The sequence below is a fragment of the Mustela nivalis genome (genome assembly GCF_964662115.1).
Source record: "Mustela nivalis genome assembly, chromosome: 7".
Classification (NCBI taxonomy): Eukaryota; Metazoa; Chordata; class Mammalia; order Carnivora; family Mustelidae; genus Mustela; species Mustela nivalis.
The window spans coordinates 60,383,234-60,399,831 of NC_139026.1; the positions used below are offsets into that span (position 1 = coordinate 60,383,234).

At 37.8% G+C, this 16,598-nt stretch overlaps 1 long non-coding RNA gene across 1 annotated transcript in view; it reads right to left on the reverse strand.

The window, feature by feature from the left end:
* Positions 1 to 360: 360 nt before the first annotated feature.
* The window catches only part of LOC309870366, a 45,740-nt gene continuing 29,502 nt past the window's right edge, over positions 361 to 16,598 (reverse strand). Inside the window, exon 2 of the long non-coding RNA XR_014314538.1 lies at positions 361 to 2,652. This is a non-coding gene — a long non-coding RNA (uncharacterized lncRNA). The remainder of the gene's footprint in view (positions 2,653 to 16,598) is intronic.

Below are 16,598 nucleotides of genomic sequence, written 5' to 3' on the forward strand. Positions count from 1 at the left end.
CATAACATCTAACATACAGAGAGTTTAAATCACTATGTTGTACACCTGAAGCTAATATAACATTGCTATGTCAACTATACTCAAATTAAAAAACTGAAACAAACTTGTTTAAAAAAAAAAAAAAAACTCCTAAATCAAGAAACATTAAGGGAGTTGTTGTCAGTGTGTTTTCATCTGTTGAGAGATACTAGTAAAAAAACCCACTAATATAGTCATGCAAGGATGTATTATACAATAATTTAAAATAAACATGGTGCACTTTTTTAAAAAGTGCATTGAATTTGGAGATTAATCTGGGATAAGTTTCCATCTTTATGGTTTTGATCCTTCCCATCCACAAATCATGGTATCACAATCATGTTTTATCTTTCCGGTCATTTAAGTCTTCCTTTAATGAAGTTTTATAATTTTCTCTATAAAGTTTTTAATAATCTTTTAAAAGTTTCTTTTTCTGGAAATTTTACAATTTTGTTTTCCATTACAAATGATATAAAGCTGTTACAGTACATCATCTAAGGAAGACAGCCTACCAAGTGATTAATATACAAGATTGGTATTGAAACCAAAATGTTTGAGGTCAAATCCTGGTTTTGCCATTTATAAAGCGTATTACCTAAAGCAAGTCACTAAACTTCTGGGAGATAGTTCACTCATCCATAAAATGAAGAATTCTAATAATACCTGCCTCATAGGATTGTTATAACAATTATATAAAAGAAGATAGAGAGAGAGAGAGACTTAGAACAGTGCTTGACACAAAGTAAATGCTTTGCAAATGACAGTTTGACTCAGGATGGAGCAGAGCAAGCTGCATTAACAGGCAGCCCTAAAATCTCACTGGCTGAAAGCAACAAAGTTTACTTCTTGTTTACGCTACATGTGTGACATCCATTGTGGGGGCAGGGGAAGGAGATTGCTCTGTTTCTCTATTTTATTCTCACCCCAGGAACTAAACTGATAGAGCAGCTATTACCTGGATGATTGCCACATGCTGGGAATAATGGAAAACGTTAGCAAGTCATGAACCGGCTCTTAAAGCTTTCACGTGGAAGTGACAGGTATCACTGGGCTTACATTTCATTGGTTATAATAAGTCACCTAATCAAATCTAACTTCAAGAGACAAGAAAATAAAATCCTACCATGTGCTATGACAGAATTGAAAATACTAGCATTAATGGCTATCACGGTTATCATTACTCACTTGATCACACTTTATAAAAATTGAATTTTAAAAAATCATAATTTAAATTCTATCAACTTGCTAAACAATTGTTAAACTGGTTTTAATAGTTTGTGTGGAGCTTCTCTTGATTTTCTTGGTAAATATTCCACTATCTACAAATGATAGTTCTGTGCTTTCTTTCCCAATGGCTAAATTTATCTCTGTGTTTCTGTTCACTTTTGTGTTGAGGTATGTTGCTGCACTGGCTAGAACTTCCAATATAATGTTAGAGAAAGAATAAATCACAATAAAAAGGTGTGTACTGGCATCCCTTTTAATTTTTGTGAATTATTTCATTTTTACATTAGTTGACATCTCCTCAATTACTAGTGAAGAAAAGCTTTTTTGGTTTGTTTGGGGGTTTTTTTGGTCATGCAACTTCCCCTTTTGCACATTATGAATTTATACCTTTGGCTTATTTTTCTATTGAACTGTTTGTCTTTTCCTTATTAATATGTGAGAGTGTTTATATATTTAGATACTAATCCTTTGTTAAATACATTAAAAATATATTCTTACAGTTTATGACTTGTATATGACTTTTTAAAATGATGTTTTATGGGGGCACCTGGGTGGTTCAGTCAGTTAAATGTCTGACTTTGGTTCAGGTCATGATCCCAGGGTCCTAAGATTGAGCCCAGTGCCCTGCTCCCTGCTCAACAGTAAATCTGCTTCTCCCTCTCCCTTTGCTGCTCCCACTGCTTGTGCTCTCTCTCACTCTCTGTCAAATAAATACATAAAATCTTTTTAAAAAATAAATCAAATGAAAAATAAAATAAATGGTGTCTTACATCATACAGAAGTTTAAAGCAGCCAAAATTCTTTCCTTCGTGTTTTGAGTTTTTATGTGGGCTTAAAGAAATTCTTACTATCATTTTATTTTCTCCCACATGGTTGTAATTCTTATTTTTCACACTTATTTCCTTCATCTACTTGAAATTGATCTATGAGCTCTATATAGTGGGATCCTTGGGGAGGGAGATAGAATCAAGAGAACAGCGATTCACTTCCAGCCAACATATCTGACCATTAAAAACATTTTGATGAAAATGTAGCTTTCATAAAAATCTTTTTAATTAACATTAACTACATCTGTGTCCTGCAGAGCACAGTTTGGTAAATACTGAAATCAGTGAATTCTACCTGAAATGTCAAAAGGAAAGAAAGAAGCCAATCATCTAGTGTCCCCTAAGTGGAAATCACCGTGCTAGGTATGTTACCACAACTCATTTCATCCTCAAAAAATAAAAACAAAAATGACAAAACAAAACAAAATTTTAAAAAATCCTCCAATCTTATTAATCCTATTTTACAGATTTCTCAGATCATCCGGCTGATGATCTGTGAAAATAGAATCTCAGGCCAGATTTCTCTGACTTCCAAGTCCACTTCTTCCATCTTCTTCCCACTGCAAAATCTTCAAGTATTCTGAAAAGATGAAAGTATAGATTGACACATTAGATTTTAAGACAACATTAGACACTATAAAAGAGACATCGTGACTCTGGTAGAAGGTCTCCTGGCTTTTAAATACATAAGCAAGCTCTGTTTAAACATAACCTAGGTTTTATAGCTATTTTTAAGTTAAAAATATTTACCAGTATTCAAGTCCTGTAGACCTGAGTTTAAACCTGTTATATCAAGCAAGCTATTTTCCAGCGTCAGTTCAAGGAGGATAACAACAGCCACGGCACAGGACTGTTGAGCAGATTACATGGGTTACATAGAAAAGGCATCCAGCACTCTGACACAGAATTGGCACTGAAATATTTTTTCCATGGAACCTCAACTGTGTTTGTTATATGGACCTACAAACCCGCCACAAGGTCCCTACAACCTAAAAACTATGGGAAACTGTTGTCCTCTTATTTTTTGCTTTTGTTTTGTTTTTCTTTTTCTTTTGCTGTTGTTTCTTCTCCTCTACCTCTGCCCCAGGCAGCACTTTGTTGATAATACTGGACCTGCTGTATAACAGATATCCTGTTATTAATTATGACTAGGTTCAGCCCAGTGGAGTGAAGTAACTCTCAGAAAGCCAAGTCAGTGCTAGAATGAGTCACCAAAAAACTGAGACTCTCTTCTTTCTCCCCTGCTGCTTTGTTCCCTGCAGTGGCCACAGCTGCCTTTAGGTTGTTAGGGGTTAGAAAGTTATTGAACAGTGCCTGAGACAGTGACCTCTAATATCTTGTCTTGTCCTCAAGCATCTCAGAAATGAACAAAGTGGCATTCACAGGGAATTGGTTGGGTTATATCAGGACCCACAAAGATGCCACGTTGATTCTGTCTTGGGTTCTACTACTCCAACCTGTGTCTTTCCTATCAAAATTTTTTCCTATTCTTTCTCTTTCTTTTCTCCTCTTGGTTCTCCTTTGTTAAGTGTTTCTTCCCTCTCTCTGGCATTTTCCTTCTCTTTGCTCTACATTATGAAGCTACTGTCTCCACCCTATCCCCATCCTCTTCCTCTCCTCTCTCTTCCTCATTCCATTCAAACATAATGATGATGATGGATAACAAAAGTAATAAGCAGCGGTCTGCGGACTGCACTGCAAAAACACGGAGTACTTTCCGTTAGTAATCACAGGTGGTTCCCAGCTCCTGCCAGCCTGGTGGCTAAATTGTTAGGCCACAGAGAGACAAGTGGGAGAGTGTGGGTGGTACCCAGCCAGCAGCCGACTTGAATCATTCTCCTGCCAATCCTTCTGACAATGAAATGTCTAATGCAAGCAAATGCATTGTAGCTCATTAAGTCTGTTGCTAATGTACTTCAAGTTAATCACAAAACAGTTTTCAATGGAAAATTCCCGTATTTACTGTATGCAAGTAAAAAAATAAAAGAAAAAGAAAAACAAAAACAAATGAGACTGACTTGATGTCTTAACTAAGACTGTGACGTCATCTTTTGATTTTATGTCTGGCCAGCGTTTATTCTACAAATGAGTAGGCTTGTGCTTTTCAGACCAATGTTGTAACATACACGTGTGCTAAAAATTATACTGGAAGGCCCAGTGAAACTTGCATCTAACCAGACAAATTATCTGGTGGAGATACCCAATGTAGTTAATTCAAGACTGTAAGTTCTTATCTTTTCATATATGGCAATTTAAGAACTGACTCAAATGCATAATTATTTCAGACTCTTTGCTTAATTCTACCTATAATCCGGCCTTGGTTTTCTATTGTGTATTTACTTGATATTTTTATTTTAAAAAATCTTACTGTTCTTAACACATTTGTGTATTGTTTTGTGTAGCCACTCCAAATCTTTTGTAGAACACTGCGAGTTCTAAAATAAATAAATGAAGAAATAAACTCTATCTTTATCCAAATACTTAAACCATGTCTTGATCTCTATTCTGATTTCTATCTTGTAGATTTTTTTTTTCATTTTCACTTCCTCATTTACAATTTGACCTCAGGCCTATAGACTAAATGTCAGTGTCGTCCCCACCAAAATTCAGATGTTGAAACTAAATGCCCCATGCAGTGGTATTTGGAGGTGGGACGTTTGAAGGTTCATTTTGTCATGAGGATAGCGCCCTTATATGGGATTAGTGTCCATACAAAAGAAACTCCAGAGAACTTCCTCCCCACTTGTACCGTAGGAGAACACATAAACCAGGAAACAGGCCCTCACCAGACACCAAATCTGCTGGAGCCTTCATCTTGGACTTCCCAGCTTCCAGAATTGTGAGAAATAAATGTTTGTTGTTTATAAGCCACATAGTCAATGGTATTTTGTTGCAGCAGCCCAAACAGACTAAGATACTTCATGAAGTGTTTGATTGAAAGATATAATTAGAAAACATACAAGCTTTGGGACACCTGGGTGGCTCAATCAGTTAGGCATCCCACTCCTGACCTCAGTTCAGGTCTTGATCTCAGAATCATGAGATCAAGTACTGTGTCAGGCTCTGCACTTAGCAGGGAGTCTGCTTGATATTCTCTCTCTCCCTCTACTTCTGCCCCTTTCCTCAGCCCATGTGCACACACATGCATACTTTCATGCTCTCTCTCTAAATAAATTAGATCGCTTCCTCTCTTTCAAAATAAAAAAGAAAGAAAACACGCAAGCTTCATTTTATCAGAGTTATGCAAACCTTCTTAGCCTAAGACAAATGTAAGAATAGATTTGGAAAAATATCAACACAAAGTAGATATTTATTGGCCATTATTCTAAACTAAATATCTGGGAAATTCTGACTTAAAAGTTTTGGGGTGGCTAGGTGCTCAGTGGGTTAAGCATCTGCCTCCAGTTGAGGTCATGATCTCAGGGTTCTGGAATGGAGCCCCACATCAGCCTCCCTGCTTAGCGAGGAGTCTGCTTCTCTCTCTCCCTCCACCCCTCCTCCTGCCCATGCTCTCTCTCTCAAATAAATAAATAAAATCTTTTAAAAAAAAGTACTTGTTTTGATATGAATATCCAAATACAGTATTACTAAGGGTATAGCTCAGGGTAGAGCATTTATTTGACTGCAGATACAGTATTTCAAGCTAAGTTAAGTTTAAAGCCATGAAAGAAGCATGCACTTTTTTTCATTCTTACCTTTATTAGTTCAAGTCTCCATTAATAAATTCATCACAGGAAGAAAGTTTCCTCATAACCTATTGGGAATTTCTACTGCACATGGACACTCTGATTTGGAAAATTCATCTATATTCATGGGCTGAAGCAAAAACTGATTGCCTTGTGTCTTTCTCTTTTTCGTTCTTGAGGGTTAGAGAGTCTTTTTCACCATGGAATCTCCAGCTCTGCTTCCTGTGGCAGCATCTTTGTCATGGAGTAAGTCATGAGCTCTGTGGTCAGGGGGTTTAATTACAGGCCTAGCTCTGCCAGTTACTCTGTACATATTAGGGCAGTCTGCTTAAACTCTCTGTGCATCCGGTTTTTCATCAGTAAAACTGATAAAATAGCAACTCTTAGAAATTAACCAATACCTGCATATGGAAAACATTCAATAAATCATAAATAAATGGATGGGACAGTTAAATTTCTACATAAACGCATAACGTGATTCCTGAATTGTACATGCATGTCTCTGAAATTCTTCGAAACGGATGCCAGGGGGAAAGTCTTAATTAGTAACTACTAGTTACCCCAGCTGGCATGATCAGCTGCTTGATGTCACCTTCCCAGGTGACAGAGTGCCTGCCTGATAAGAAACTAATCAGTGTCAAGAGCTGTCTTTCAAATTTAAGCCTGCTTCAACCATGGCAAGTATCCTAATAGTATCAGCTTTTTATTGCATTTCACAATCAATTGAGCTATATATGTGGACAGTCTCCTCCCCTACCCCTGCCCTGGACCCCACACACAAGCAGAATAACAGCATGGCCAAAAAATAAGATTTGCCCTCCCATCCAGACTGAGGTTTCTGCTCTTCTGCTTATTAGTTACGTGTCCTTGGGCAATTTAAACTCACGAAGCTTCAATTTTCCCTTGTAAAATGGGGATAATTCCTACTCTGAGAGCTAGTAAGTAGAAAAGTAAATGACACAATATATGTAAATCACTTAACCTAGTGCCTGACATATATGAAGCATTCATTAAGGAGTGGCTGTCATTATTGTTGTTGTTATTATTATTATTACTTCACCCCAGATTTTGGGAAACTTTTCCTTAAGAGAAAGATATAACATTGGGTTACAAAATAATTTTATTTTAGTTAGGGAAAAAAAGTGTTCAGCAGTGTTCATCTTTGACAGAATTTCTGGTGTTGCAGTTGCCATCTGGGATGCACTAAAACCTAAAAAGCTGATAAATTCAAGATCGATTTGTACTGTGGATAAAGTCTCAAGATACTAATTAGATAAGAGACTGCCATGATTTTTCCGGATGACTGTGTTAGAATGGCTGGGGTTTTTTTGGGGTGGTATTATTATTAATAATGGTAATAATTATTAAGCCTGTTAATGTCTCATAATTACAAATGAAGCCTGCACTGAGTGCCACATCAGAAAAATTTTCTTTGCTTGTGGATTCAGTTTCTTTGTTCACCATCAGGCACAGTCCATAGATGTCAGTACTCATAATGATCCTTCTTTTCATGCCCTTTTTGCTTTGAACAATTTCTTCCAGTACATTTGGCTGGAAGGTAATATGCCTGTATAGCATCTACTTCCCTCCATGTGCCTTAGAGGGAAGGGAAGGGAAAGGGAAAAGGAAAAGGAAAGGGGAAAAAAAAGAGAAAGAGGAGGGAAGAGAAGAGAAGAAGAGAAGGAGCCTACATGGGGAGGACCTCACCACATTGGACTCACAAAAGAAGCAGGGGCAGGAGGTTATCAGCTGACTAATATCTTATAAAGGATTCATCTGCCTGAATGCGTTGAAGAAGGAGATGTTTGTCCTTTTAGGGAATCTAACAGGTAATCTGAGGACAAGTCAAAAAACATAACCATCTCCTCCAGAGGGGAATATCTGAATATAAAAGAGGCCAAGCTGGCCTTTAGAGAAATATATAAAGGAAATGTAATGTAATCAAGTCCACCTGGATATTTTCCGGGCTCAGTTCTATGTTACTGTGGTAGTGGTTTCATTAGTCATTTGTATAGCTACAAACTTGATACTCACTCAGAGCACATTTATTTTTTAAGCCAACCTACACTAGCTCCTTATTTCACTTTGCAATTTTTTTTTTTTTTTTTTTTTTTTTAGTGCATTTCCAACTTCTGATTTAAAGATTGAATCTCTGAGTAAAATTCTGGAAGACAGTTCAGATGCTTTGACAGGAAAAAAAAGGGGCGGGGGATTTTCTTTTACCTGGCATTGAAGTAGCCAAATATATTGGCATCCTGTTTTCAATGTGTAATGACTTCATTCCATAAGTCTTTCAACAAACATTTCCTGATTGCCTACTAGTGTCTTACGCACACCATTATTTGTGAAACCAAGCATAACATGATCCCTACCCTACTATTCCAAGGCTAAAGTCTTTCCTGAGAGTTTTGATATGTTCAGAAATGCATAATGTCTTCTGCCCAGCTACTTCAAACATTGTTCACCTCATGCAAGTTGAACAAACATTCAACCACTCTCTGTCACCCATACCCTGTTAGAATGAATAAACCACAAGGAAAAGAATGACAGGAAGGGATGTAGAAGCTGGGCCTCCAGAATGAGGATGAAAGAGAATGGAAGAAGCACTGACATAGCTAATTCAGACACCTCCCTTCCCTGTTAAGTACCCACAGCGTCTGGAAGCTCTCCAGAGGCTTGAAAATTCTTGTCTTCAAAGTGGTCCAATAAAATCATTCTCACTCAATGAATGGCAGGGAACGTACAGCGGATGGTGAAGAAATAGGATTTCTTATGGCTTTGTATTTCTCAGGGAAAAAAAGGTAGACACACTAAATCTTTTGTGACCCACATAGGATCTTCAAATTTTTTGATAAAACAACTTCAGTTACAAGTAAACATTGCTTTTGATAGCAGATTAGCAGTCTAGGATTGATACTTTGATGGAAAACCATAACACTCATTAATAATGTACATAGTACTCAGTTCCTAAAACCATTTCCCTAGTGGCATAAAGATTCCTCTTAAGAGATTCTGTAGCTCTCATTATCATTATCTTTTGTGACCTTAATGAGCATCAATGCCTACATATAGTGTGGTGGTATTGTAAAATGCTCCATGTACGCTAGCACCTAAATTGAGAGAAATATTTAATTTGTGAGGTTCTAGTTACTACTCTGACATGGGTATTTAATAAATGCCTAAAGAAGAGCTAACCTGATAAGCTCAGTCTTTGAGAATCAGAAATAGTTTACAATTGTTTATTCCAAGTAAAGGGTGAGCCTGATAAGACTATTGTAAAATACTATATCTTTTATCTTCAAGGTAAAATACAAAAATTCTTGGGTAAATATCAGTTTATTCATTTGATTATATTTTCTCTGTGTTCCTGAGGTATTCTACTTCATCATAAAACATGTTTTATTTTTTCAAGACTGAAAAATTCGTTTCTAAATAATACCAAGTTCAATGAAGGCAATGTTTATGCATTTACCCCATTTATACTGAGAATTTAACAACTTACAGTGACTTAGAAACATTGTTCCAGAAGACACGTGAAATTGTCTTCAGGATCAAGAAGGAAATCCTCAATAATGTTTACCCTTTTAGCCAAAAGCATTTAACTAGCAGTTTGGACCTTTATTGATCCAAACTCAATAGAGACTTGTGTTTAAAAGTATCTAGCTTATAAGCATAAGATAGAAAAATGTAAGAAAATCCAAACTCAAAATACCTGGTATATATATTTTTTCTCCTTCTTGGAAGCTGAATGTCTTATCGGTGTATGACCAAAAAATGAATTTAAAGCAGCAAGTATTAAATTAGGACAATAGAAACTCTGAAATTATATGAAAAAAATGTGAGCATGTGCATGTGTGTTGGTTAGGGAGAGAGAAAGGACAAGAAACACATATATACTGAGAAGCTTCTATATGTCAGGCCTGTTCAAGACACTGGAATAGAGTGTGAAAAAGAGTGTTCCTGACCTCAAGTATCTTATATTCTCATTAAGAAATACAGCCAGTAGGGACGCCTGGGTGACTCAGTAAGTTAAGCAGCTGCCTTCACCTCAGGTCATGATCCTAGTGTCCTAGGATCGAGTCCCACATCAGGCTCCTTGCTTGGTGGAGAGCCAGCTTCTACCTCTGCCTCTGCCTGCCATACTGCCTGCCTGTGCGTGCTCTCTCTCTCTCTCTCTCTGACAAACAAATAAAAATAAAATCTTAAAAAAAATAAAATAAAAAGAAGTACAGCCATACAAACAAATAAATAAATTTCAGAAACATACCCCAAATTTAGGATCTGGGATTTCTACAAATTACATTCAAAATAAGAACTCAAAATCTGAGATGGGCAAAAACCAAAGACACAGACCATTATGAGTATGGGCAAAAGAGAAAGGCAACAGTTTTAGGACACCAAAGAATCAGCTTTTAGAATTATTAAATACACCCAGAGGGAAAAAAATGTATAATATGTCACCATGCTTCAAAAATATATGCTCATGATCAAAAAATAATCAAGGAAGAAGTAACAGAAATAGCCATAAAAAATTAAGGGAGAATTAATTAAAATTAATTAAAACAAAAACTTATTTAAAAATAAGTTTTATTTTTAAATTTAAATTTAAAAATTAAAATTAATTTTAATTAAAAATTTTAAATTTAAATTTAAAAAATATTTTATTTATTTTAAACTTATTTTAAAATTTTTAAAAATAAAATTCAAAAAATAATTGAGGGAGAATTAACATTTAGAGATAAAACATAAATTGGGGGACATCTGGGTGGCTCAGTGAGTTAAGCTTTCTGCTCAGGTCATGATCCCGGGCTCGTGGGATCGAGTCCCGCATTGGGCTCCTTGCTCAGCAGGTAGTCTGCTTCTCTCTCTGCCTCTGCCTGCTTGTGCTCTCACTCTCTCTCCCTCTCTCTCTGACAAATAAATAAATAAATAAAATCTTTAAAAAAAAAAAAAGAAAACATAAATTGGGTGAAGATGGAGTCTCAGTGAATGAATGGGACATCAGAACAGACAGAGTTAGTAAACTGGAGGATAAATCAGAAGACATTACCCAAAGTGTAGAGAGGAAACAAAGACTGTACGAAAGAACAGAAAAAGTGAGAGATTCTAGCACACATCCAGTTGAGTCCCAGAAGGAGAAAACTTAAAAACACAGAAGAGAGGGCACCTGGGTGGCTCAAAGTGTTAAGGCCTCTGCCTTCAGCTCAGGTCATGATCCCAGGGACCTGGAATGGAGCCCCGCAACAGACTCTCTGTTCAGCAGGAAGCCTGCTTCCCCCTTTCTCTCTGCCTGCCTCTCTGCCTGCTTGTGATCTCTGTCTGCCAAATAGATAAATAAAATCTTTTTTAAAAAATGCAGAAGGGATAATCTCTGAAGAGGCAATCTCTGAAACATTTTTTCAGTGTTGATAAAAGACATATATGCATAGAAATAAGAGGTCCCACATATGCCAAGCAAGATAAATAAATGAGGTCAACATTTGGGCATATTTTATAAGGCTACACAATGCCTAAGACAAGAAAAGAAAATTTGGGGGGCGCCTGGGTGGCTCAGTGGGTTAAAGCCTCTGCCTTCGGCTCGGGTCATGATCCCAGGGTCCTGGGATCGAGCCCCGCATCGGGCTCTCTGCTCAGTGGGGAGCCTGCTTCCTCTTCTCTCTCTCTGCCTGCCTCTCTGCCTACTTGTGATCTCTGCCTGTCAAATAAATAAATAAATAAATAATCAAAAAAAAAAGAAAGAAAGAAAGAAAATTTTGAATTAGATGGAGAGAAAAGGCAGGAAAAGACATTTACCAGGAATGACAATTACACTGAGAACCAGCCTCTCAAGGGCAACAACAGAAGCCAAAAGACTGAGAATTACTATCTTCAAAGTCTGGAGAGAAGGTAACTGTCAATCTAGAATTTTAAATCCAGTAAAACTATCTTTTCAAAATGAGAGTGAAATGAAGATATTTTCAGATTAACAAAAACTGAGGGAGTTTGCCACCAAAAGTTCCTAAAAGAGCTTTTATTTTATTTTTTTTTTTTAAAGATTTTATTTATTTATTTGACAGAGAGAAATCACAAGCAGGCAGAGAGGCAGGCAGAGAGAGAGAGAGGAGGAAGCAGGCTCCCCGCTGAGCAGAGAGCCCGATGCGGGACTCGATCCCAGGACCCTGAGATCATGACCTGAGCCGAAGGCAGCGGCTTAACCCACTGAGCCACCCAGGCGCCCCCTAAAAGAGCTTTTAAATGATGTATTTCATGAACAAGAAAAATGGTTCTGTAAATGTCTTACATAGTTAAATAACACAGATTATTGAGGTGATGGTCACACAGCTCTATAATTATGTGAAAAAAAACCCCACTGAATTGTACCCTTTAAATGAGTAAATTGTATTGTACATGAAATTATATCTCAATAAAGCTGTTTTTAAAAATTGTAAGGAGCAAAAATCCTCCTTTGCAATAGAGACTGTATGACCTGAGATCTTGGGAAAATGAATATCAGAACTTACACTTACAGTTTAATGCATACAGTCTGGCCAAAGGTACACTGATAAATATCTCAATTTGATAATGAAAACATACATAGAGCTACCTACAAATCAAGAATATATTTTAGTGAAAACTTATAAGTTTCCAATAATAATAAATATATTGGAATAATCTTTTTTTTTTAAAGATTTTATTTATTTATCAGAGAGAGAGAGGGGGAGAGAGCGAGCACAGGCAGACAGAATGGCAGGCAGAGGCAGAGGGAGAAGCAGGTTCCCTGCTGAGCAAGGAGCCCGATGTGGGACTCGATCCCAGGACGCTGGGATCATGACCTGAGCCGAAGGCAGCTGTTTAACCAACTGAGCCACCCAGGTGTCCCTGGAATAATCTTATTTTTAAAAACACATACACTAAAAAAAAAAAAAAAAAAAAAAAAAAAATTCCTAACAATACTGAAAAAAATGTTTCTAAAGACAAAACTATAGAACAAGTTCAGAGAAGTCCTGTTTTCATCCCAGTATCACCAACTGGTCCCTCCTTCCCACACTGGTAATTTATATTTGCTTTATATCATCATTTACCCAAAAATTATATCTCAGAGGTGGAAGGTTAATATATCCATGTTTCACTGTTTCATGCAGTAGAGTACTGTGACTCAGGTACCTGCATCCAGAACAAAATGGAAAGCCATTGTAAATCTAACTTCCGATAATGTATATGGATAAGAGTCTCCCACAGCCTTCAGGAATCAACAAAAGACAAAACTGTTCTTTTGAGTAAAAAAGAGTTTCTGGTCAATTAACACATCAAGAGAGAGATTTGGAGGCCAGTGGCACTTTGAACTCTATATATGAAATTGCCAGCTACTTCCACCAACATTTGTAGCAGTATGAAAGGAAAATAGTTTCAGAGGTATGCATTTCCAAGCTGTGATGGTCTGAGCAGTTGGTTAATATCTCGGTGCTTCAGTTTCCCTGTTAAAACAAGGACAAAACCACCTACCATTTCAGACTGTTCTAAGGATGCTATTAAGTGATGTAATGACACAGAACCCAAAGAAAGAGCAGTGTGTGGATATATGGCACTCTAAGGCCAAGGTCAGAATTCTAACCCAGGACCACAGAGACAATCAATGTCATTTCAACAGTGATCAGCTGGTCAAGGTGTGAGCCAGGCTCCCATTGTACATGGAATTAAAATCTCAATTTCTATATTTCTCTGAAAGCATATAATATTCCAAAGCATTATGCTATAAATTCCATTTAAGAGTGATATGGAGGGTATGGCCCGTTCACAAAGGGGCCCAGACAAAGCTAAATGCAATTGGAATGCAAACACTTTTTAGCTGATTTGAATCTTTTCAGGGCTACTGCTGAAAAAACAAACCCACAAGCTATTCTTCCTCTTCTGCCATTAAACAGTGCTTCCCCGAAAGGAAAGTCTCCCATTGTTTGGATCACAGAAAATGTCACAATTCTTTACTTAATCTTACTATACACAATTTTTGGCTTTCTTAAACAGCCAACTCACAGGGCGTATTGTAGCTGGCAAGGCAGCCATGGAACATTTCTATAAAATCGCCTGGGAAATGTATCAGTGGGTTTTGCTGCACAACAGTAAAACTTGCTGCCACACATCAGGAGAGAACACTGGCCAATTATGGTCCTGAAGTGAACTGCCCACTGCTTCTTCTCCATTTCTTAAGCAAACTTCCTTTCCAGATTATTTTCCATAATGTGACAATTCTGGGTGACCACAAGCTGTGCTCGTTCAGACCACATTTGTTGAAAAAGGTACAACTGAACTTCACAAGTGGAAAAAAAGAGAGAGAGAGATCAAGTATTAATCTGGGTCCACAGAGGAAAGAAACAAACTATTTTTGCATCTACAAGCTTTAAAAACAAATAAATAAACCTTCACTCCTAGAAAGAAGCTTTTCTGCTGCTTTGCAAGCTAGTTGGCTGGCACAGGTAAGGACAAGTGACCACAAGGTTCGTGCCAGAGGCAGTCTGAGGGATGGACAGGAGCTCCAGGGTTTGCTCAGGACAATCTTCAAACCATCCTTCATCCTCTCCAGCTCCTAAAGTCAAAGCTGAGAAAACATTTTGCGATGGCCCTAGTAATTAGGCAAAAACAAGCTTTGCTGTCAATTAATGCATAATTTCGGCTAGGCAGGCCTGAAATAATGTAGTTAAAGTAGACCAAAACTTCATAAAAATATAGAAAATGCTGGGGTGCCTGAGTAGCTCAGTGGGTTAAAGTTTCTGCCTTCAGCTCAGGTCATGATCCCAGGGTCCTGAGATTGACCCCTGCATCGGGGCTCTCTGCTTAGCAGGGAGCCTGCTTCCCTTCCTCTCTCTCTGCCTGCCTCTCTGCCTACTTGTGATCTCCGTCTGTCAAATAAATAAATAAAATCTTTTTAAAAATATATAGAAAATGTAAAATGGGCGATCTGATAGACCTGGTTCCTACAAATGCCAGCTTGTTTGTTCTTCGAGATCATGTCACGTGACAGATTTGCACTTTTTCACCTAGAGTCAGAAAAAGACAAATCAAGGATGATCTCGTTGGACCAGGTCTGCTGTGGTGATGACAGATTCCCCCAGGTACAGGAGTAACCCAAGGGGGAGGCCATGAGAACCAGGAGTAGTCATTATCCCACGAGACAAAACCTCCAGCTCCAACAGGCACTTCTCTTGGTGGAAAGCCAACAAGACTCAGCCTGAAACCACTGGTTCTACACTTAGCAATGACCAGGTACCCATATTTCCTTCCTGTGTATGCTTCTGCCACCACATGCCACAAAGAAACCAAGGCAGTTTAGGAAAACACATTTCTTAAGCTTATTTTTTTAAATGTTGATAAATATGTTATGATAATTTTGCTCAAACTGGTACATGAGAAGATTTATGTAGTGCACAAATCAACTCTTTTTGAAATGTGACTTGTATTTTTATGTATATGTTTTTAAAATACAACACACGTAACCTATAATTTCCCACAGACTAATTATTTAGAACAAGGTTAAATTTATTTAGAATTTCCAAATGAGTTTATTCACAGAAATAATAAGTAAGTCATAGTAGAAGTGTCAAATGTAAATGGCAAAAATGTGAAGTTGGTACACATGGGACATATTGGGGAAATACATAATTAGGACACAAATACCAGGAGGAGATTTGTATGTTTCTAGTCAAGTCATAGGGTTCTGGCTGGTGGAAGAGGCTCCTAAGGTCTTCTTATTCCATGAAGTTTTCTCTGAACTATCTCTATAGGTAGACAGACCTTATTTCCTCAGCTGTGCATGGATTCCAGGAAGATGCTCCTCACTGCCTGGTAACCCACAAGACGAGTCTGCGGCTCATCACTGAGGGAGGGAGGATATCCCTTCTCCGCCCATGATGAATGCCACCACACATGTTTCTCCCTGAAGGAAATATACTCTCGCCCCAACGATTTAAATGACTTCTCATTGAAGGGGTTCCTGCAGAAGTTCCAGAGCTTCACAGAATGTGTTTGGGTGGGGGATGGGGGAGAAGAGGAGCCCCTGAGTCAGAAGTTATGCTCTTGGCCCAATTTTGTTCTCTCATCCTACATGAGAAACCAGTTATTCCAGGGTCCCAGCCTCTTATCTCTTCTTCCCATCAATCTTTCTTCACCCAGTGTCCCCCACTTGTGCTCTCCCACCCTATCACCACACCGTGCATTCTCACACAATCCTGACCATGAAGAAAGCTTAGCCCAGGTGACTTCTTCCTATTTCCATGTGCATGCACAAGTGTGTGTGTGTGTGTGTGTGTGTGTGTGTGTGTTTGGGGGGTACGATAAGGGGGAGGAGTTCTCAGATAGAAAGCAAACCACATTCTCCATTTACTAAAATTTTGTTACAAATTTCATTCTGGGATTCCTTTTGATCAAAGCAAAAAGAGAGGGTTAAAATCACCATAGTTCCTCAGGAAAAGGTTCATCTAGGTCTTCAGATAGACTAGAAGGCATCAGCAACATTGCCTACAAAGAATACCATGTGGCTTTCCTTTGGCTGTTGCTTACGGAATTAATCTGGGTAAGCTGAGGACTGGTTACACACCTTACTGCAATTATGTGTTTACATGTCTGTCCCCTCCTTCTAGACCATAATTTACTGAGGATTGGGCGTATGTCTCATACATTTCTCTATTTTCAATGCCAAGAACAATAACAGGCTTTAAAAGTGTTTGCTGTATGAATGACTACATAATCATGAGAATAGGACTGTTTGAAGATATAGGAACTGAAATGCTACATCGAAATAGGAAACATAGATAACTTTCTTTTTTAAATCAATAGTTATATTATTTTCACCTAGAAATCTGCTGTGGCA